This window comes from Bos javanicus, chromosome X (assembly GCF_032452875.1).
Source record: "Bos javanicus breed banteng chromosome X, ARS-OSU_banteng_1.0, whole genome shotgun sequence".
In the NCBI taxonomy this organism is placed as follows: Eukaryota; Metazoa; Chordata; class Mammalia; order Artiodactyla; family Bovidae; genus Bos; species Bos javanicus.
This window is the reverse complement of record NC_083897.1, coordinates 14,765,563-14,788,159: the sequence shown is the minus strand read 5'-3', so window position 1 is coordinate 14,788,159 and position 22,597 is coordinate 14,765,563. Positions and strand designations below refer to the sequence as shown.

Sequence of the window (22,597 nt, the reverse complement as noted above, 5' to 3'; positions counted from 1 at the left end):
TTTCTACCTCTGTGAAATGGTGTTATTAATAATTATCTCTGTTCTTCACAGTCGCTCAGTCATGTCCGACTCTTTGCGACTCCATCAACTGTAGCCCACCAGGCTCCTCTGTCCATGGAATTCTCCAGGTAAGAATACTGGAGTGGGTAGCCTTTCCCTTCTCCAGGGGATCTTCCTGACCCAGGGATTGAACCCAGGTCTCCTGCATTGCAGGCAGATTCTTTACTGTCTGAGCCACCAGGGAAGCCCTTGGACTGCAAGAAGATCAAACCAGTCAATCCTAAAGGAAATCTACCCTGAATACTCATTGGAAGGACAGATGCTGAAGCTGAAGCGCCAATACTTTGGCCACCTGATGTGAAGAGCTGACTCATTGGAAAAGACCTGATGCTGGGAACAATTGAGGGCAGGAGGAGAAGGGGACAACAGAGGATGAGGTGGTTACATAGCATCAGCAACTCAATGGACATGAATTTGAACATACTCTGGGAAAGAGTGAATGACAGGGAAGACTGGTGTGCTGCCATCCATGGGGTCACAAAGAGTCAGACACGACTAAGTGACTGTAAAAGAACTTCTTTACAGAGTGTGGTCAGGACAAAGTTGAGTGATTGGGCACAGAAGTTGTTTCTAATTTATGAAGTGTCAGCCAAACTGAGACACTTAATAGGTCTGAGCTAGGCATAAAGAAAATACCAAATGCATGCTTAAAGGAAAGCTTCTCCTGTCATAGGGCCACCAGCAGAGTGCAGTAGATAAGGTTGCCAGTCTTAGATAACTGAATCTCCCTCTCCTATCTTGGGAAAGGGGTACAAGAGCAGCTCCCACCCCTAGTTTTCCTGAGACACAGAAACTATTGTCCCAAACCTACCTTGATTTCCACTCACATTGTCTGCAACCCCCCACCTTTCCAGCTTTCCAGGTTCTTTAAATCCTTCTCAGGGAGTGAGGTTATCAGCTACGACCAAAATTCCTGGTCATGGTTGCCCCCCAGTAATTGGCCCCTCCCCACTTGTTCACTGTTTACTAGCATGCACTGAAGGGCAACTGCTGCTGCTGCCGCTAAATCGCTTCAGTCGTGTCTGACTCTGTGCGACCCCATAGACGGCAGCCCTCCAGACTCCTCTGTTCCTGGGATTCTCCAGGCAAGAATACTGGAGTGGGTTGTCATTTCCTTCTCCAATGCATGTATGCATGCTAAGGCGATTCAGTTGTGTCTGACTCTGTGCGACCCCATGGACAGCAGCCCACCATGCTCCTCTGTCCACGGGACTCTCTAGGCAAGACTACTGGAGTGGGTTGCCATTTCCTTCTCCGTGCTGAAGGGCAATAGCACTGCACAATTCTGGGCTGAGAGGCGGTGAGGAACCAGGATGGTTGGCGTTATCCTTGTGGTCTAGTTGACTAGCGCCCTCTGGTGCACAACGCCAGGAATACAACGTGACTGGTACCTGCTGCTGCTGCCTCTGTTCCCATCTCCATGCCCAACACAGGCTAATTCCTTTGCTTTGAATGTGCTAGTCCTCTCCTCTCCACCCTCTCAAACCCTCCCCATCCACTGAGGACCTGCTTGACTTCTAACTTCTCCATGAAGATTTTTCTAATTTCTCTAGTTCAAGTTGCCATCTTCCTTCTTTGAACACCTGACATGTGAAAAGTGCTATGCAAATTTATATACAGCAAAGCTTGGAGATATTGCAGGTTAAGGTCCAGACCACCACAATAAAGCAAGTATTGCAATAAAGGAAGGCACGTGATGTTTTTTGTTTGTTTTTTGTTTCCCAGTACATATAAAAGTTACATTTACACTATAACTTCTGAGTGTGCAATATGCATAGTATTTGTCTGAAAAATCTACATATCTTAATTTTAAAATATTTTATTGTTAAAAATTCCAAAGTAATTACAATAGTAACGTGAAAGAACACAGATCAACATAACAAATGTTATAATAATGAAAATGTTTGAAATATTGCAAGAATTACCAAAATGTGACATGGAGATATGAAACTGTTGGAAAACTGGTACCAACAGACTTGCTCAGTGCAGTCTCTGTGAAGCACAGTGAAGTGAAACGCAATAAATCTACGTATGCCTGCAATTGTACTACTACACTTATCTTCGCGTTGCAGTTCTTGGTCACAGGGAAGCCCTCCAGATAAGGTGCTAAACCTTTCTCAGCACTCACTTCAGTCTCGAGATTCCTATTTACTACCCACCCTTAAAGTCAGCAGCTCACAGTGTAACATGTTTACACGTCCTCTAGCGTCTTCACCTGCTTGTCTTCTTTCTATCCTGTTCATTTATCTATTTATTTATAGCTGTGCTGGGTCTTTGATGTACTTGGGTTTTCTCTAGTTGTGGTGACCAGGGCTACTCCCCAGTTGCAGTGCACAGGTTTCAGGTTGTGGCCCCAGAGTGTGCAGGCTTTGGTAGTTGTAGCACGTGGGCTCAGTAGTTGGGCACACAAGTTTAGTTGCCCCGCGCATGTGGGATCTTCCTGGACCAGGGATCAAACCCATGTCCTCTGCGTTGGCAGGCAGATTCCTAACCACTGGACCTCCAGGGAAGTCCCAAGTCTTCTTAATGGTAAGTATTACAGGGTAGAGACTATGTCTTAGATCCCTCCTAGTGTAGTGATTAATATAAATAGCTTTACAGAAATAATAAGAGCTACTGTTTATTGAGAACTTATGATGGGTCAGCACATCAAATGAGACATGCTTGAAATTATACATGCCATTCAATCCTCACAGCAACCTTGTGAGGCAGGTACTATTATTCATTTTCACAGACAAGAAAACAGGTTAAGAGAGGCAAGCTGACCTGCTTAAACCTAAAACCACTCACTAACAGCCTGGCTCCAGAGTTCACACTAAACCATTATTTTATTGCTTCTCAAAATGTGGTCTGCATAAACAACCTGCATTCAAATCACTTCAGGTGCATACCACAAAGCGTTGCACCCCATGCCAGCTAAGCTGAATCAGAATCACCAAGGATAGGCTCCAGAGATACCTGAGATTGTACCCAGGTAATTGATATTAGACTAAAGTTTGAGAATCAATATACTAAACACATGTGTGTTAACTGCCACAGAATCACGCATATAAATACATACCCATGCATGCATGTAAAGAAAAACATACCCATCAACACATAATATTTTGTATCAGAGTGGTCCTTAGGGATCAGTGAGGGAAAGTATCTATAGAGTCTGCTTTTCCAGCCAAATAATCATATTAACAAATCTGCATAGTGAATTTCACATTCCTGGCTCTATAGGAAAAACGGGTATAAAAATATCTTGGCCTTGCTGGATCTTGGCAGTGGAGGGTGGATGGGTGGATGCCCAGACTCACAGCCCACCCTACCCACTCCTCCCACACAATGTCTATGTCTATGCATCTGTTTATTAGGTTATGCCATAAGCCAATTTCAAAAGAAAGTGAAGGTGCAAAAGAGACACAAGGTATATCAAAATCTTTGCTTCGGTAATTCCTCACTATGAACCTGAATAAGTTGCTTAATTTCTCTTGCTTCATTTTTTTTTTTTGTCTGTAAGATTGAGATGATAACAACAGTAGCCATTTCATAAAGCTGTTATGAAGGTTAAATGACCCAGTATGTTTAAAGAGCTTGGAGTCTGTCTTACAACAAGGGCTTGACAAGTTACACTTGATGTTAGTATAGTAGTAGTATTCTTAGGTTTTGAGCTTAGCATCCAGAACCTGTTTCCAGCTGGATTACAAGTGGGTCTTTATGTGGAGGACCCTGGAGAGTTTGTCAGTGTGACGTGGAAGAATATGTTTTTAGATATGAAACTGGGATGGAAGAAAAAATAAAGATATTATTTTGCTTAGCGCTTCCTCTCCTGTCATGGTAATTTATTATTATTTATTTAATGATATGCAGCTTTACTACAAAAAAATATTCAGTGTCCTGACAGCTGAACTTCTCACTTTCAAGTCAAGTCTCATTTATACAAGCCAAGGTGATATGTAGAGTAGTCAGGAAAGGAATAAGGGACCCTCATTCGGGTAAGGTCTACATCATTGTCAACTTTACGTACTTGTAAATTATGAGAGTGGCACGCGCCGCATTAGGTCTAGGTATGGACACTGTTCCCAGTTATTGCATTCAGTTTTTCTGGTCTAGGCAACTACTTTGTAAAAATGTTTCACATTTTCTACTAAATTTGTTTCTAGGAAAAATTTCATTTTATTTCTGTTACAGATCCCAATTAACTACAGACGCACATTGTAAACTCTAGGGAACCACTCAATTTTCAAAAAGAGGTACAAATTAAAAGCCAGTAGTCAAGGTAAAATGGAATAAAAATGCTCAATTTTTAAAAACTGTAAACATTGAAAAGTCAAGGAAAAAATGGAATAAATAGAAAACAGCAAGCATTGACGGTACATTTCAAGCAAACTATATCAGGAAATACAGTAAATGCAAGTTGTCTAAATACACCACTTAAAAGACACAGATTTTTCACATGGAATAAGAAAGCCAGACACAATTATGTCTTCTACAAGAAACCTACTTTTAAATACAAAGACCCATATAGACCCATATAGAGTGAAAGTAAAGGGAAAAATCAGTGTTTTCATTCCCTGGCCCTGGCAGATGTTACCAGATGTTGGATAAAGTGAGGAAGGTAACATCAGAACAAGTCAGCAAGGAGGAAAGAATATACATGTCCAAAATTCTTCATAGAAAACCTTTAGGGTTCGATGATTCCTGAAATTCAGAATTTGGGGTATTTTGGACAGGTAATATGTGAATATATGGTATATTATATAATACTCCTGGTAGGTGTTATAAACACATTAGTATTTCATAGTGAAATGGATAGTCACATAAACAGTTTATACATAAAGACTATGTTGCTGTTCAGTCACTAAGTCGTGTCCAATTCTTTATGACCCCACAGACTACAGTACGCCAGCCTTCCCTGTCCTTCACAATCTCCCCTGGTGGCTCAGATGGTAAAGAATCAGCCTTCTATGCAGGAGACCTGGGATTGATCCCTGGTTCAGGAAGATCCCCTGGAGAAGGGACTGGTTACACACTCTAGTATTCTTGCCTGGAGAATCCCATGGACAGAGGAGCCTGGCGGGCTACAGTCCATAGGGTTGTAAAGAGTCGGACACAGTAGAGCAACTAACATAAAGACTATACAAAGCCTTGTATCAATTGGGGTCAAGTTTTGCTGCCTAATGAGTTTTGGTGCCAAATTTATGAAAACTTTTGGTTTTTGGAGATTACTGAATTTTGGAATTATAGCTAATGGATCTTGGTCCATGGTCATGTCAGTCGAGGAGAACAAGAGAAACAGTAAGACCCACAAAAGAGGCCATGCTGAAGCTCCTCAGTTATGGGTTAGAGGCCCATTCTTCACTTTTTCCAGCCAGAGACAGCACTCGGCCTCTAGTCTGAAGCCCCCACAGTGCACAGTACTTTGAGTGTAGGGTTGTGGATCCCTAGGGCAAAGTTATGCCCACTATACATGCAGAGAATATGACCCTAGGATAGAAGCACTGCATACACCATGGCCAAGTGCTGACCAGGGGTGGCATCAGGAAGGACTAGCACAGAGCAGCTCTTTTAATGTATTAAATTCATGCACAAGATTTTACCTGGAGAAAGGGTACTAAACTATTGCCAAAGAATATCTGTCGACCATAGCATGGAAAAGTACATTGGACTGTTTCATTGAAATTTGCTGAGAGTAGAACTTAAATGTTCTCACTGCATTTAAGAAAGAAAAAGAGAGAGGGGGTGAGGGAGGGAGGAAAGGAAGGAGGGGAGAAGGATGGGTAAATATGTGAGGTGACTGATGTGTTAACTCACATATCTAACCACCATGTTGAACACCTTAACTATCTTAATAATTTTATCTGTCAGTCATACCTCAATAAAACTGGAAAAAAGGTGGTTTAATTTTATTCTATTTGGAGTTTAGAGATATATATATTTGTGTATTTCATCACATTAGGGATGTTTTGGCCATTATTGCCCCTAATATTCTTTCTACCCCTTCCTCTCTTTTCTCTTCTAGGACTCCTGTTGTGATATGTTGGTCTTGATGGTGTCCCATAGTTCCAGTAGGAGCTTGCTCAGCCATTCTGAAGGCAGAAATATAATCAATTCCCTTAACCTCAGCATATAAACTTCCTAGGGGAATATGTGGATTATGTGGATGCCTGATCTAGTGGAGATAAGCCAAGTCACGAGCAGACTGTGGAAATGATGGCAAGTTGGCTGAGTTTCATAGGAAAACAGTTGGCAGGGCTGGTCCTTAGGCATAGCCTACTTCAGTGACCATCTACCTTTCTCCACTCCTACACTCGTCATATGCATAATACACCATCATTAACTCTCATTTACACTTAGAGATTCTCATGAAGGGGGTGCCTACAGCACATCTGCGCCCACGGGACCTTATGCTGTGCCTCCTTCTGTTCACTCTCAATCTCTCACAGGTTCAAATCACTGGAATGAATGGCATAGTAGAAGCCTACTATATTCCTATCACTAAATCCTTCCCACCAGCAGCCTGCAGCAAAGTCCACAATGTCCATAAGATGTCATTTCTGGAGGCTGAGGTATTCTGAGGCAGCATGATAAACCAGGAAAAACTTCAGCTGACGGTTGGACATGTTTAGGTTCTAATAGCACCTCTGCCAGTTATTAGCTGCGTGACTTTGAGAAAAATCACTTACCCTCTCTGAACACATGTCCTCAACTGTAAAAAGGGATAATAAGAATACGAACCACTCTACAGAGTTGTTGTGAGAATTAAATGAAACGAAGTTTAGGAAGTCAAGGGTTGAAGGTGAGATGTAAATCTTACAACTTACAAATGAACAGGCCAAGTGGTGGCGTGCAAAGAGCACAGCATGGAGTAAGATAAAACTGGATTCGAAACTGGGCTCTGCATTTACCAGCTGTATGACCTTGCTAGTCTCTTAATTAGCTTAACTGGTTTCCTCATCGGTATAATGGTGACAAGAACACTGATCATAAATAATGGTCGTGAAGATTCAACGGGAGAAAGTAAGTGAAAACAAGCGTGTGTGCATGCATTTCATACATACTTTTGGGGCATATGAGAGTATGGTATGATTTCCCCACACAGTGCAGTATGGGGAAAGGTGGGGGAATACTTTAGAACAAGTGCTCAGGAAAGCCTATTACTGACACGAAGAAGGTGATGGAAGAACTTGGCAAACAGGAGTTTCCATTCTTTGCAAATTTTTAAAACTTGCACTACTTCCGTCCAGGCATCTTGTAAAAGGTTCTCTCCTTTGAGAAGCATGTATCCACCTCCCTGGGGTACCCCTCCCCCTTGACCAGTTCTTTCCTTTCCCCTCAGACTCTTGTGCTTGCCCTGCCCCTCCAAAGCATAAAACCCTGAGACAGCAAGGACACTGCTGGTCCTGATTCAGTAGTCAGCCTCTTTCCATGGTTCCTTTCCTGCATCATGCCTGCTAGTTTGTTTGTGGGAATCCTCTTCTTTTTTAAAACCTTTTCATGACAACTTTATTCAGATATAATTAACAAACCACTATCACTGACCACAAGCTAAGGAGCAGGTCTCTGAAGTCTGGCCAGAGACCAAGCTGTTAACACTGAACACAATTCTTCTGTTTAACCCTGGGCTCCAGCCAAATATCTAACCTAAGATGTAGCCTGAGTACCCAACTCTGGACTTAACCCGAATTTCAGACTGAGCCCTTAACGCTGGTCCCTGAGATGGGAACCTCAATTCTATCCATCGACTGAGCCTCTTTCTGGCCATACTTCAATACCTTAACTCTGATTAAACTGAGTCTCTAAATCTAGTCAAATATTCACTGCCTATGTCTGGTCCAAGACTAAGTAGTTATGGCCAGTTCCAGACTGAGACACTAACCTTGGTCTCCGATTGAACCCTAACTATGGCCACTGATAAACCCTTAATTTGTGATACAGAGATCCAACATATGATCAGACCTAGCCTCTACACCTGTCCCAGGCTGAGTATCAAGCTCAAGCTACAGACTGTGACCTAACTGTGGAATATACTTAATATCCTCCACGGACCACAAAATGAATGCTCAGCATACACACTGACTAAACTCTCACCCCGACCACAAATGGAGGCTCTAACTCTGTCACAGCATGAGATCTGATCTTGGAAACCTACCCAGCTACAATTTCCACCGACTTAGCACTAACCAGAAAATGACCCCAACACTGGCAACAGAATGACTGCTAAACTTGGCTTCATACAGAAACAAAAACATGTACAGAGACTGAACTCTGAACTTGGCCAAAGACTGTGCCTTAATCCTGGCCAAGAAGTGAAACCAAATCTTCTTCAAAACTGGAGGATATATTCTGACCACATCATATGCCCTAATCCTGTTCACAGATAGGACCCTGAATACAGCCACAGCTTGAGACTTAACTCTGTTCAAAGCTCAAGTTCTAAATCTGGCCAGATATTGAGTTCATAAATCTGACTGTGGAATAATTCACTGAACCTGGGCTCCATCACTGGCCACTGATTTTGCCCCTAAAGCTTATAGCATCTAACTGCTTACAAACTCAGTTTTTAGTCACAGACTGAATTCTTAACTCTCATCACAGACTGAGCCCTTAAGACTAACCTTCAGCCTGAGTTTTCACCCTGAAAATAAAACTTACACTTTCAAGATGGCTAATGACTGATCTTGAATATTTGAGGCAAACTTGCGATTCATGGGGTCGCAAAGAGTCAGACATGACTGAGCGACTGATCTGATCTGAACCCTATCTCTGGCTAAATGCTAGCCCCAGATTGAATCTCAACTCTGACCACAGCTTTAACCTTAATTCTAGCCACAGACATTGCCAAGACCAGAAACTGAATTGTTCACCAAAAGTAGGCAAAGACTGAACCCAAACTCTGAATGTGAATTAAGAACAAAACAAATACTTTTCATAGTCTTTGCCTAAAATCTAACAAGAGATTAATTTGTACCCTGAGAACAGATGCAACTCACCATGTCCAAGGGTGCACCATGGGAGCTCTATTCCTGGGTACATTCTGAGCACCACCCTGGAACAAAGACTGTAAATCCTGCCCATAATCTGAGACCCAAAGACTAAACCCTAAGCCTGGCTAAAGAATGATTCCTAACACTACAAGGTTATATCAAAACCCTCCTCATATTATTAGAACTAACAACAGGCTAAGACTGAGTACTAACCTTTGTCACAGAATGATTCTTAATTGCATAAACAAAGTGCACTATTTTAGTGGCCACAAACTGAGTCCTAACACTAGCTTGAGATTGAGCAATCAGTCTGGCCACAATCTGAGCCCTAAATTGGGGAAAGATGTGCGCATGACACTGGGCAGGGTAGGGGCACTAAAAATTAGCACAGACTGAACTCTACGACTGACACCAGATTGCCTGCCATACTAGCCAGAGTCTAAGTACCAAATTGACAACAGGACCTGAATACTCTGAACTCAAACCCTGGCAATGGCCTGAGCCCCAAACCCTGATTGCAGCCTGAGAATCTAACTTTAAACACAAGCTGGATCCTATATGTTGTCCATTCTCACACTAACTTTGATTTGTAGACTGATGTGTAACGTGGGCAGCCAACCTGAGAAACATGTTTACACTCTTATCTTAGCCCTAAAACCTTCTTCATAGTAAGTGTTAACCTAGCCATCGGCAATCCCCAAACTCTGGTATTAAATTAAAGCTTGTTGTCATTGTTAATCACTGAGTCTTTTTGCGACGCCATGGACTGTAGCCTGCCAGGCTCCTTTGTCCGTGGGATTTCCCAGGCAAGAATACTGGAGTAGGTTGCCATTTCCTTCTCCAGGGGATCTTCTTGAACACTGGGCAAACCTGCAAATGCATGTCTCCTGCACTGGCAGGTGGATTCTTTACTGCTGAGCCACCAGGGAAGCCTGGTAAAAACTTAATCGGAGGCAAAAATCAGTTGCATTTCTACATATTAACAACAAACTATCTGAAACTTAAGAAAACATATCATTTATGATAGCATCAAAATAACAAAATATATAGGAATAAACTTAACTAAGGAGGTGAATGGAGAAGGAAATGACAACCCACTCCAGTAGTCTTGCCTGCAGAATCCCATGGGCAGAGGAGCCTGGTGGGCTACAGTTCACAGGGTTGCAAAGAGTCAGACGTGACTGAAGCCACTAAGCATGCACGCACAAGGCGGTGAAAGACTTGTACAATGGAAACTATAAAATACTAATGACAGAAATGAAAGCAGATGCAAGTTAATGGAAAGACATCCCTTGTTCGTAGATTGAAGACTTAATATTGTCAAAATGTCCATACTACCCAAAGTGGTCCATAGATCCAACCCAATACCTATCAAAACACCAATGGCATTTTAAACAGAAAAAGAAAAAACAACCATAAAATTAATATGGAACCAAATAGTTTTCCAAATCAGACATAAAAATGGCCAACAGGTATATGAAAAGATGCTCAAGGTCATTAATCACTAGGGAAATGCAAGTGAGCTATCACCCCACACCTGTTAGGATGGCTATTACCAAAAAGGCAAGAGATAACAAGTGCGACTATATCAAACTAGTTTTTGTGCAGTGAAGGAAACTATTAACAAAATGAAAAGTCTGCCTACTGAATGGGACAGTTGCCTACTGAATGGAAACAGATGCCTACTGAATGGGACAAGGTATTTGCAAAAATATATCCAATAAGGGCTTAATATCCAAAATATACAAAGAAATCATGTAACTCGACATAAGGGAAAAAAAACAAATAATCTGATTTTAAAAATGGGCAGAGGACATAAATAGACATTTCTCCAAAGAAAACATACAGATGACCAACAGACACATGGAAAGATGCTCAATATCACTACTCATCAGGAAAATGCAAATCAAACCCACAATGAGATATCACCTCACAATTGTCAGAATCACTATTATCAAAAAGACAACAAATAACAAGTGCCAGCAAGGATGCAGAGAAAAGGGAACCTTTGTGCACTGTTGGTGGGAATGTAAATTAGTGCAGCCGCAATAGAAAATGGTATGGACGTTTTTCAAAACATTAAAAATGGAATTATCATACTATCCAGCAATTCCACTCCTGGGTGTTTATCCAAAGAAAATGAAAACATTAATTCAAAACTATGTATGAGCCCCTATGCTCACTGCAGCACAGTTCACAATAACCAAGGTAAGTGTCCACCAATAGATCAATAGATGAATGAATAAAGAATATGTGGTATATATTTATACAATGGAATACTTCTCAGCCATAAAATAGAACAAAATGTTGCCATCTGTGACAACATGGATGGACCAGAGGGCACGATGCTAAGTGAAATAAATCAGACAGAGAAAGACAAATATTATATGATTTAACATATATGTGAAATCTAAAAAAAAAAAAGAAAAACAAATGAAGGAACACAATAAAACAGAAACAGAGGTATAGATACAGACAACAAATAGGTGGTTGTCAGAGGGGAAAGAGAGGAGAAGGAGAGAAACAGATGAGGGAGATTAAGAGGTACAAACTTCCAGTTACAAAAAAAATGATTCAAGGATATGAAGTGTACAATGTGGGGAATATAGTCAATACTGTGTCTTTGTATGGTGACAGATGGCAATGCGACATATTGTAGTGATCATTTAGAAATGTATAGAGAGACAGAATTTGTGCTATCTGTGTACCAGAAACTAACATAGCACTGTAGATCAATTACACTTCAAAAACAAACTCATAGAAAATTAGATCAGATTTGTGGTTACCAGAAGCAGGGGAGGGAGGGCAGAAGGAATTGGATAAAGGTGGTTAAAAGGTACAAACTATTAGTTATAAGATAAATAAGTATTGCTACTAGGGATGTAATGCATACTATGATCAATATAATTAATACTGCTCTATGTTAGGTATGAAAGTTGTTAAGAGACTAAATCCTCTCCTCTTTGGTAACAATAAATTTGTTTTCTACCCATCTGCAAGTCTGTTTTTGTGTATAGATTCATTTGTGTCATTTTTAGATTCCACATACAATGATGTCAAATTGAGAGGGCGGGAGGGAAGACCAAATTGGGTGTATGGGATTAACTGATAGGAACTACTATATATAAAAGATAAACAGTAAGGATATACTGTATAGCACAGGAATTATAATCTATGACTTGTAATAATCTATAATGTAGTGTGCATAAGTGCATGCTGTCACTTCAGCTGTGTCCAACTCTTTGCAACCCCATGGACTGTAGCCCACCAGGCTCCTCTGTTCATGGGATTCTCCAGGCAAGAATCCTGGAGTGGGTTGCTCCAGGATAATGCAGTATAATCTGAAAAAAAAAAAAAAAACTAAATCACTTTGTTGAACACTTGAAAGTAACGCAACATTGTAAATCAGACATAGTTCAAGAAAGAAAGAAAATAATCAACTTGTTTGTTTTAAGCAAAAGAGAGAGAGAGGGAGAGAAACAGAGAGAGTACTTCCTAGGAGTTCTTATCACAAGGAAAAAAAAATTGTTTTCTATTTCTTTAATTTTGTATCTGTATGAGATGATGGATGTTCACTAAACTTATTGTGGTTATCGTTTCATGATGCATAGCATCATGATTCTATACACCTCAAACTTATACAGAGCTGTGTGTCAATTATATCTCAATAAAACTGGAAGGAAAAAAATCTGTTTAAAAAAGTATCAGGGAGGGGGGTTCAGGATGGGGAACACGTGTACACCCGTGGAGGATTCATGTTGATGTATGGCAAAACCAATACAATATTGTAAAGTAATTAGCCTCCAATTAAATAAATAAATTTAAATTAAAAAAATAAATACATAAAATAAAAAAGTATTAGTGAGGATGTGGAGAAATTGGAATTTTCATACACTGTTGGTAGAAATAGAGAATGGTGCAGTCAACATGGAAAAAAGTATGGAGGGTCTGCCAAAAATTAAAAATAGACATGTCACTGGCATTGTGTGTGTGTGTGATGTGATATATTTACATATGTAAAATATTATTCAGCCTTAAAAAGAAGGAAATCTTACCATTTGTGACAACATAGATGAACATAGAAGACATTATGCAAAGTGGAAAAGGGCAAATATAGGTGGACAAATATTCATAACTCCACTTTTATGAGATAACTAAAGTAGCCAAACTCATACAAGCAGAGAAAAGAATGGTGGCTGCCAGGGGCTGGGGAGAGGAGGAAATGGGGAGCTGGTGCTTAGTGAGTATAAGGTTTTCATTTTACAAGATGAGTAAGTTCTAGACTTGTTTACAACATAGTGCCTGTTGTTACAAATACAGTATTGTACACTTTAAGATATGTTAAGAGGATAGATTTCATGTTAAATGTTCTTACCACTCCAAAAAAAAGAAAATCCACAAGAGAAGAGAAGGAGATTTTTGGAGGTGATATATACATTCAGTGCCTTGATTATGGTGATGGTGTCATGGCTATATGCATGTGTCCAAACTCATCAAAATGTATACACTAAATGCATGGGATTTTTGTATATCAGTTATGCATAAATAAAGCTTTTTCAAAAGAAACAGAAGGGACATTGCCCACGATTTTTGTCCCTATAATCAGGAAAATACATTTTTCCGTAAGTCAAAGCATATTCCTTTTTATGTCTCACTGATGAAAAAGCACCTGAGAAAAGTACTGTTAGCGTCTAGTCTATCTTATGATAATGATAAAGGAAAGGTGTGCTTTCAAGGTTTGCGGTTAACCAATTATCAATATGTGCCACAGCAGGAGCTCTCTGTTATCCAAAAATCTTTGACAAATTACTGTCTCAACATTCAATCCAGCTACTAATAATTATAAGCTTCCTTCAAGTGTTTAAATAAGCAAAAATAAGTTATCATGTATGGAACAACACTGGAATTATATAAACGAGAATGTTAATAGATAACATTAACACTCAGCACTCAGTGAACAGAAACTCTACACAAAGTCAAAATGGGACGATTACCAGCAGAATCAACTCTGACACAGTTCAGTTCAGTTCAGTCACTCAGTCGTGTCCGACTCTTTGTGACCCCGTGGACCACAGCACGCCAGACTTCCCTGTCCATCACCAACTCCCAGAGCTTGCTCAAACTCATGTCCATTGAGTCCGTGATGCCATCCAACCATCTCATCCTCTGTCGACCCCTTCTCCTTCTGCCTTCAATCTTTCCCAGCAGCAGGGTCTTTTCCAGTGAGTCAGCTCTTCGTATCAGATGGCTGGAGAAGGGAATGGTAAACCACTTAGTAGTCTTGCCTTGAGAACCCCATGAACAGCACGAAAAGGCAAAAGGATATGACACTGAAAGATGAACTCTGACACAGGCCAAATTGAAATGCTAACGCAAGTCACCTACTGAACCAGGCTCAGGCTGCAGAATGAGGTACAACACTGACCACTGTGACTTAGCGCCACAGACCATTCCAACATGAGCAAAGACAGAACCTTGACACTGGCTAAAGTCAGAAACTGCACCTTGAACTACTTTGGCCAAATATGCATCCCCAATCCTGCTCACATAGTTGACATCTGGCCACAAACTATACTCTAACACTGTCCATAGACGAAATGCTCACTTTGGTCTGAAACAAAACTAGGGCTCATCAAAGTTAATATCCTAACATGGCAACAGACAGTATAAAACTAAGACACTGCCTGTGTATTAACAACGGCCACAGACTGAGGCCTAAAGCTGGGCCAAAACTAAACTCTAATTGGAGCTTTACCTGATGAAAGACTGAACATAAATCCTGTTCAAATTCTAATTAGCTCTTCCCCAGGCAATACAATTGACAGGAACTGTAACCCCTGACAGAGCTATGATATGGCCTTTACTGATTTCCAAACCTAGAAATAACAGTGATTCCAATACTGACTAAAAACTAAAGTGAAACCTTGAGCTGAGCCCTAACCGTGGATGTGATCTGTCTAAGGTTAAGCTACAGACTGAGCCCTAATACTAATCTTAGAATAAGGCCTCTCTTATATAAACTACACCCTAATACTGGCTAAAATTTGGACCCAAATAGTGTACCTTGTCTTCACAATGAGTATAATCCAGGCCACACTGGACTAAAGAGCCTCACAGTGAGCTTTCATGCCAGTCAGAAATACGTTCTGATCTTTATCACAGATAGAACCATGGCTTTAACACTGGAGCCTAACACTGATAACAGGCTGAGTCCTAAACTTGCTTCCATGGTCCTCTAACCATGGATCCACACTGACTCATTAAGACAGCAACAGATCAAGTAAGCCTTCACCTAAGCCGAAGATTGAAGCCAAACACATTCCACATTATAAACCTGAACCCTGGCCATGACTTCAACTGTACACTGGTTCTTAAGCCTTAACCTTGGCCTACCAATTGATCTATAAATCCAGCCAGACTGATTTACAAAGGGTCACTATTTCACAAATTCGTCTTCTTCTGTGTGTGTGTATGTTAGTCACTCAGTTGTGTCCAACTCTTTGCGATCCTATGCACTGTAACCCACCAGGCTCCTCTGTCCATGGAATTCAGGCAAGAATAGTGGAGTGGATTGCCATTCCCTTCTTCAGGGGATCTCCCACCCAAGGATCAAAGCTGGGTCTCCTGCATTGCAGGCGGATCCTTTACCATCTTCCCTGGTGGCTCAGATGGTAAAGCGTCTGTCTGCAATGCCCCAGCCCCAGGTTCAATTCCTGGGTTGGGAAGATCCCCTGGAGAAGGAAATGGAAACCCACTCCAGTACTCTTGCCTGGAAAATTCCATGGACCAAGGAGCCTGGTAGGCTATAGTCCATGGGGTCACAAAGAGTCGGACACGACTGAGTGACTTCACTTTCACTTTCTATACCCAAGCATTCTTTCCTGGGTACATTTTCAAGCATACATGACCATGGGAAAACCATAGCCTTGACTAGACAGACCTTTGTTGGCAAAGTAATGTCTCTGCTTTTGAATATGCTATCTAGGTTGGTCATAACTTTCCTTCCAAGGAGTAAGCATCTTTTAATTTCATGGCTGCAGTCACCATCTGCAGTGATTTTGGAGCCCAGAAATACAAAGAGTCCCACCTTTGTAGGTGTAAACACACATACACACACATTACAATTAGCATTGTAGAAATATTAACTGTCACTACTTTTTTTTTTTTTTTTTTTGGCTGCACCCTTTAGCTTGTAGGATCTTAGTTCCCTGACCAGGGATTATACCTGGGGCCCCAGCAATGAGAGTTCAGAAGTGCAGAGTGTTTTTTTTGTTTTTTTTTTTAATTTAATTTTATTTATTTATTTTTTTAGGGAATAATTTTTTTTAATTTTATTTTTAAACTTTACAATATTGTATTGGTTTTGCCAAATATTGAAATGAATCTGCCACAGGTATACATGTGTTCCCCATCCTGAACCCTCGTCCCTCCTCCCTCCCTATACCATCCCTCTGGGTCGTCCCAGTGCACCAGCCCCAAGCATCCAGTATCGTGCGTCAAACCTGGACTGGTGACTCGTTTCATACATGATACTATACATGTTTCAATGTCATTCTCCAAAATCTTCCCACCCTCTCCCTCTCCCACAGAGTCCAGAAGACTGTTCTATACATCAGTGTCTCTTTTGCTGTCTCGTATACAGGGTTATTGTTACCATCTTTCTAAATTCCATATATATGTGTTAGTATACTGTATTGGTGTTTTTCTTTCTGGCTTACTTCACTCTGTATAATAGGCTCCAGTTTCATCCACCTCATTAGAACTGATTCAAATGTATTCTTTTTAATGGCTGAGTAATACTCCATTATGTATATGTACCTTAACTACTGGACCGCCAGGGAATTTCACTGCTATTTATTTTAATTATTAATCTTATTTATTGATAGTTTCCCCCTATTAGAATGTAAGTTCCAAAGGGAAGGGATATGGTCTGGGTTTTGCCCCCACCCCCATTCCTCTATTCCCAACATCTAGAATTGTACCTGGAATGTTGTAGGTACTCAATAAATATTTGTTGAATGGATGAATGAATAGTTCCTTGTTACTCTTCTGTCCTTTTATTTAACCTCTCTGTACAATATTCCAGTGCTTCTACTTTGTTTTCTGTTGGTTCAAATATCAGGCCATTCCTTCTCAGCTTCTTTTGAAGGCACATCTTCCTCTACCTACTACTTGAATATGGTTATTATCTAGGGTTCCATACTTAATCTTGGAGAAGGCAATGGCAACCCACTCCAGTACTCTCACTGGAAAATCTCATGGACGGAGGAGCCTGGAAGGCTGCAGTCCATGGGGTTGCTGAGGGTCAGACACGACTGAGCGACTTGACTTTCACTTTTCACTTTCATGCATTGGAGAAGGAAATGGCAACCCACTCCAGTGTTCTTGCCTGGAGAATCCCAGGGACGGGGGAGCCTGGTGGGCTGCCGTCTATGGGGTCGCACAGAGTCGGACACAACTGGAGTGACTTAGGAGTAGCAGTCATACTTAATCTTTGTCCTTTTAAAATTACCATTCTAAGCATTCCATAAAATTAAATTCATATTTATGTATTTAATTACCATCTATTACTGATGTATCCCAAATGTCTAGTTCTAACTCAGACCTCTCTCCTGCACTTCAGATCTACATTTCCTTACAGCCTTTGAGGCATCTCTACACAAATATTCCAGAGATTCCTCAAATTTTTAAATGTCCTATACCCCACAAAACTTGCAACTCTTTCTGGGGTCCCTATCTCAATGAATGGTAGGTTCACTCTTTCACATCAGAACCTGAGAGTCATAATGGATGCCTTCCTTTTCCTCCCTTTTCATATTCATGCATGCATGCTAAGTAACTTCAGTTGTGTCCGACTCTATGCGACCCTATGGACAGCAGCCCACCAAGCTCCTCTGTCCACAGGATTCTCCAGGCAAGAATACTGGAGTGGATTGCCATTTCCTTCTCAAATTCTTGAAATTTCATATTCAAATTATCACCAAATCCAACTGATCATATCATTTTCCTTGCTTAAAATCCTTTGATGGTTCTTTAGTGCTTTCAGGTTATATTGTGAACTCATTAGAATGGCCCTCTATTCCTGCCCCATCTAGTTCCTGCAGTATCGAAATTTTTTGTTGTTTTTTGCACTCTCTCACATCCTTATCCCTGTGTATGATTAGCCTCCTTGCCCCAAAGCTGACAAATATCTTACCGGTTCTCCAAGGCTCATCATTCAAGCATTGCTTTCTCCAGAAATGGAATGAGTTCTTCCTCTTCTATGGTCCTACAGAACCCTATCTAGAACCTCTTAGAGCACTCTGTACATTGTATAGTCTATTTCTCTTCTTAGATCATGAGGTACTTCAGAGGAAGGACTATTTTCCAATTCTGTAGCAATTGGGCCAGTCCAGGGCCTTGCACAAAGCAGTTTGCTGAATACATTTTTGAGTCTATTAAATCATCTTCTTCCTTCATGTCACTTTAAAAAATTTTAGGCAAGTATCTGAGCAAAATGCAATTCCTCTTTCTTTGCTTTCGTTCCATTTGTGAGTCAAAAAGTTGTCATCAGTGAAACTGTAGTAACCCAATCCTAATGATCCATTCAGCTACAAGGATTCATCTATAACAAAGAAAGCAGAAGTCAAAAGTGAGGAGTGAAATTAGTCCTAATAAGCCATTTTATTCTGATGTACTATGCATATAAGTTAAATAAGCAGGGTGACAATATACAGCCTTGACACACTCCTTTTCCTATTTGGAACCAGTCTGTTCCATGTCCAGTTCTAACTGTTGCTTCCTGACCTGCATACAGATTTTTCAAGAGGCAGGTCAGGTGGTCTGGTATTCCCCTCTCTTAAAGAATTTTCCACAAATTCTTCTAGAAAATTCTTTATTTTCTAGAAGAATTTATTTTTTGGGGGGGGAGGGGGCTCCAAAATCACTGCATATGGTGACTGCAGCCATGAAATTAAAAGATGCTTACTCCTTGGAAGAAAAGCTATGACCAACCTAGACAGCATATTAAAAAGCAGAGACATTACTTTGCCAACAAAGGTCCATCTAGCCTAAGCTATGGTTTTTCCAGTAGTCATGAATGGATGTGAGAGTTGGACTATAAAGAAAGCTGAGTGCCGGAGAATTGATGCTTTTGAACTGTGGTATTGGAGAAGACTCTTGAGCGGGTCTTGGACTGCAAGGAGATCCAACCAGTCCATCCTAAAGGAAACCAGTCCTGAATATTTATTGGAAGGAATGTTGTTGATACTTTGGCCACCTGATATGAAGAACTGACTCATTGGAAAAGACCATGATGCTGGAAAAGATCAAAAGCAGGAGGAGAAGGGGACAACAGAGGATGAGATGGTTGGATGGCATCATCGACTCAATGGACATGAGTTTGACTAAACTCAGGGAGTTGGTGATGGACAGGGAGGGCTGGCATGCTGCAGTCCATGGGGTCGCAAAGAGTCGGACACGACTGAGCGACTGAACTGAACTGACTGACTGAAACCATTTTCTCCAAACTTTTAATCACTTGAAAGTGTTTAGGTTTCCCCTTGTATTCCTTTATCTACCTCCTTTAGCCTATTTTTTTTTAGTAAAAAGATAATTTCATAAAGAAATATACAGTTATTTTTTATTATTCAAGTTGTATATTTTCTCTAAACTGTTGCATTACACCGATGGATGTGGCCTCTGTTCTTCACAGCGTGACTTCATTATAGGTTAAACAGGTGTCTTATGGCTGGCTTTGAGGTCATTAATGGCTCAGATGGTAAAGCGTCTGCCTGCAATGCAGGAGATCAGGGTTCAACTCCTGGGTCAGGAAGATCCCCTGGAGAAGGAAATGACAATCGAAGTCAAGTGGGCCTTAGAAAGCATCACTACGAACAAAGCTAGAGGAGGTAATGGGATTCCAGTTGAGCTATTTCAAATCCTGAAAGATGATCCTGTGAAAGTGTTGCACTCAATATGCCAGCAAATTTGGAAAACTCAGCAGTGGCCACAGGACTGGAAAAGGTCAGTTTTCATTCCAATCCCAAAGAAAGGCAATGCCAAAGAATGCACAAACTACCACACAATTGCACTCATCTCACACGCTACTAAAGTAATGCTCAAAGTTCTCCAAGCCAGGCTTCAGCAATATGTGAACCGTGAACTTCCTGATGTTCAAGCTGGCTTTAGAAAAGGCAGAGGAACCAGAGATCAAATATCCAACATCCACTGGATCATAGAAAAAGCAAGAGAGTTCCAGAAAAACATCTATTTCTACTTTATTGACTATGCCAAAGCCTTTGTGTGGATCACAATAAACTGTGGAAATTTCTGAAAGAGATGGGAATACCAGACCACCTGATCTGCCTCTTGAGAAATCTGTATGCAGGTCAGGAAGCAACAGTTAGAACTGGACATGGAACAACAGACTGGTTCCAAATAGGAAAAGGAGTATGTCAAGGCTGTATATTGTCACCCTGCTTATTTAACTTCTATGCGGAGTATATCATGAGAAATGCTGGACTGGAAGATGCACAAGCTGGAATCAAGATTGCCGGGAGAAATATCAATAACCTCAGATATGCAGATGACACCACCCTTATGGCAGAAAGTGAAGAGGAACTAAAAAGCCTCTTGATGAAAGTGAAAGTGGCGAGTGAAAAAGTTGGCTTAAACCTCAACATGCAGAAAACGAATATCATGGCATCTGGTCCCATCACTTCATGGGAAATAGATGGAGAAACAGTGGAAATAGTGTCAGACTTTATTTTTCTGGGCTCCAAAATCACTGCAGATGGTGACTGCAGCCATGAAATTAAAAGACGCTTACTCCTTGGAAGAAAAGTTATGACCAACCTAGACAGCATATTCAAAAGCAGAGACATTACTTTGCAACAAAGGTTTGTCTAGTCAAGGCTATGGTTTTTCCTGTGGTCATGTATGGATGTGAGAGTTGGACTGTGAAGAAGGCTGAGCGCTGAAGAATTGATGCTTTTGAACTGTGGTGTTGGAGACTCTTGAGTCCCTTGGACTGCAAGGAGATCCAACCAGTCCATTCTGAAGGAGATCAACCCTGGGATTTCTTTGGAAGGAATGATGCTAAAGCTGAAACTCCAGTACTTTGGCCGCCTCACGCGAAGAGTTGACTCATTGGAAAAGACTCTGATGCTGGGAGGTATTGGGGGCAGGAGGAGAAGGGGACGACAGAGGATGAGATGGCTGGATGGCATCACTAACTCGATGGACGTGAGTCTGGGTGAACTCCGGGAGTTGGTGATGGACAGGGAGGCCTGGCGTGCTGCAATTCATGGGGTCACAAAGAGTCGGACAGGACTGAGCGACTGAACTGAACTGAACCAGCACTCTTGCTTAGCTTTAATTATTGCAGGAAAAAGCCAATTCTGACTGCATGTTGGAAGTGTTTCTTTGACTTGATTTTGGTTGCTTTTGTTATCATAATCATACATAATGGCCTATCTCAGAGAATCCTGCCCCTCTGCCTAACTGCTACTAAAGTGCCTTTGTTCAGAACCCTGTCCACCTGTAGATGGCAGGAAGGAAGAAATTAACCAATTCCCTGCCTGAGGCTTGCCATTCTAGGAGATACTTGCAAAATTCAAAGCCTTTTTACTTTGTCTTCTCACTTCCCCCAGCTCTGTTCTATAACAGAACCTGGCATCCAGACCCAGATAATATGGTTATTTGAGACATTACTCTGCCATCTCCTTGGTCAGCCAACTCTCCAAATACAGTCTTATTCCTTGCTTCAACACCTCATCTCTGATTCATCAGCCCGTCCTGCAGGTAGTAGAGAAAGCTTGGACTCGATAACACAAGTCACATTTCTATGCCTGTTGTGACACCATTTCCAAGGGAAAAAATATGGCTCCCAATTAGAAACAAATATACATTTCCAGAAACTTTAAAGTGATACTAATGATGGTTCACACAGAACACATTTTGACAATTTTAAAGGATGAGTCAAAATCCTTAGCTTATCAGAGTATAAATAACATTTTGCAAAAACCCACTGAATCATTTTGATATATGGCAAAACCAATACAATATTGTAAAGTTAAATAAAATAAAATTAAAAAAAAAAAACTTAATGAGAATTTCAAACTGCGATGACATGTTTGCACCGCCCCCCCCCCCCCCCCCCACCGCATGCCAGGAACTCAACGAACAGTAAAATCAATCTAGAACCTTTAGCTGCCCCACAAGCACAACCCCATACCCCAAGAAGGGCGATTCTGTAAGACAGCACATTTCAAACTACAACATCCAGAACACTGTCCTCAACCCGAAACTCTGGGGACAATAGGAACCAGGGGAGGGAGCCGGCGGAGGGGAGGAACTCTGGGTACATAAAAAGAAAGGTCTCGACTTCATCTCCCACAATCCTGTCTTCACTAGAGTCTCTCCGCCAATGTCAGTATTGGATTCCACCCCCTCCACCAGGAAGAACAGCCTCCAACGACCTCAAACTACATTTCCCAGGAGGACAAGGGCTCGGGCCTGCGGCTCCCCCGGTGACCAGTAGCCAATAGGAGACACCTCAGCGGCTGCAGAGAGGGTGAGAGTCC

At 41.2% G+C, this 22,597-nt stretch overlaps 1 protein-coding gene and 1 long non-coding RNA gene across 4 annotated transcripts in view; one reads left to right on the top strand and one right to left on the bottom strand.

Annotated features, from left to right (window-relative positions):
* Positions 1-1,924: 1,924 nt before the first annotated feature.
* On the bottom strand, positions 1,925-22,573 carry LOC133242073 (uncharacterized). The gene is made up of 4 exons (XR_009734759.1): positions 22,493-22,573; positions 18,229-18,636; positions 14,027-14,280; positions 1,925-12,373 (listed from the first exon to the last, which is right to left on the bottom strand). It is a non-coding gene; the product is annotated as an uncharacterized LOC133242073 (long non-coding RNA).
* Positions 22,511-22,597, top strand: part of ENOX2 (ecto-NOX disulfide-thiol exchanger 2) — a 289,405-nt gene continuing 289,318 nt past the window's right edge. For all 3 annotated transcript variants that reach the window (XM_061408061.1, XM_061408058.1, XM_061408059.1), the window contains exon 1: positions 22,511-22,587. The gene's annotated coding sequence lies outside the window, so the exon portion shown is untranslated. The remainder of the gene's footprint in view (positions 22,588-22,597) is intronic.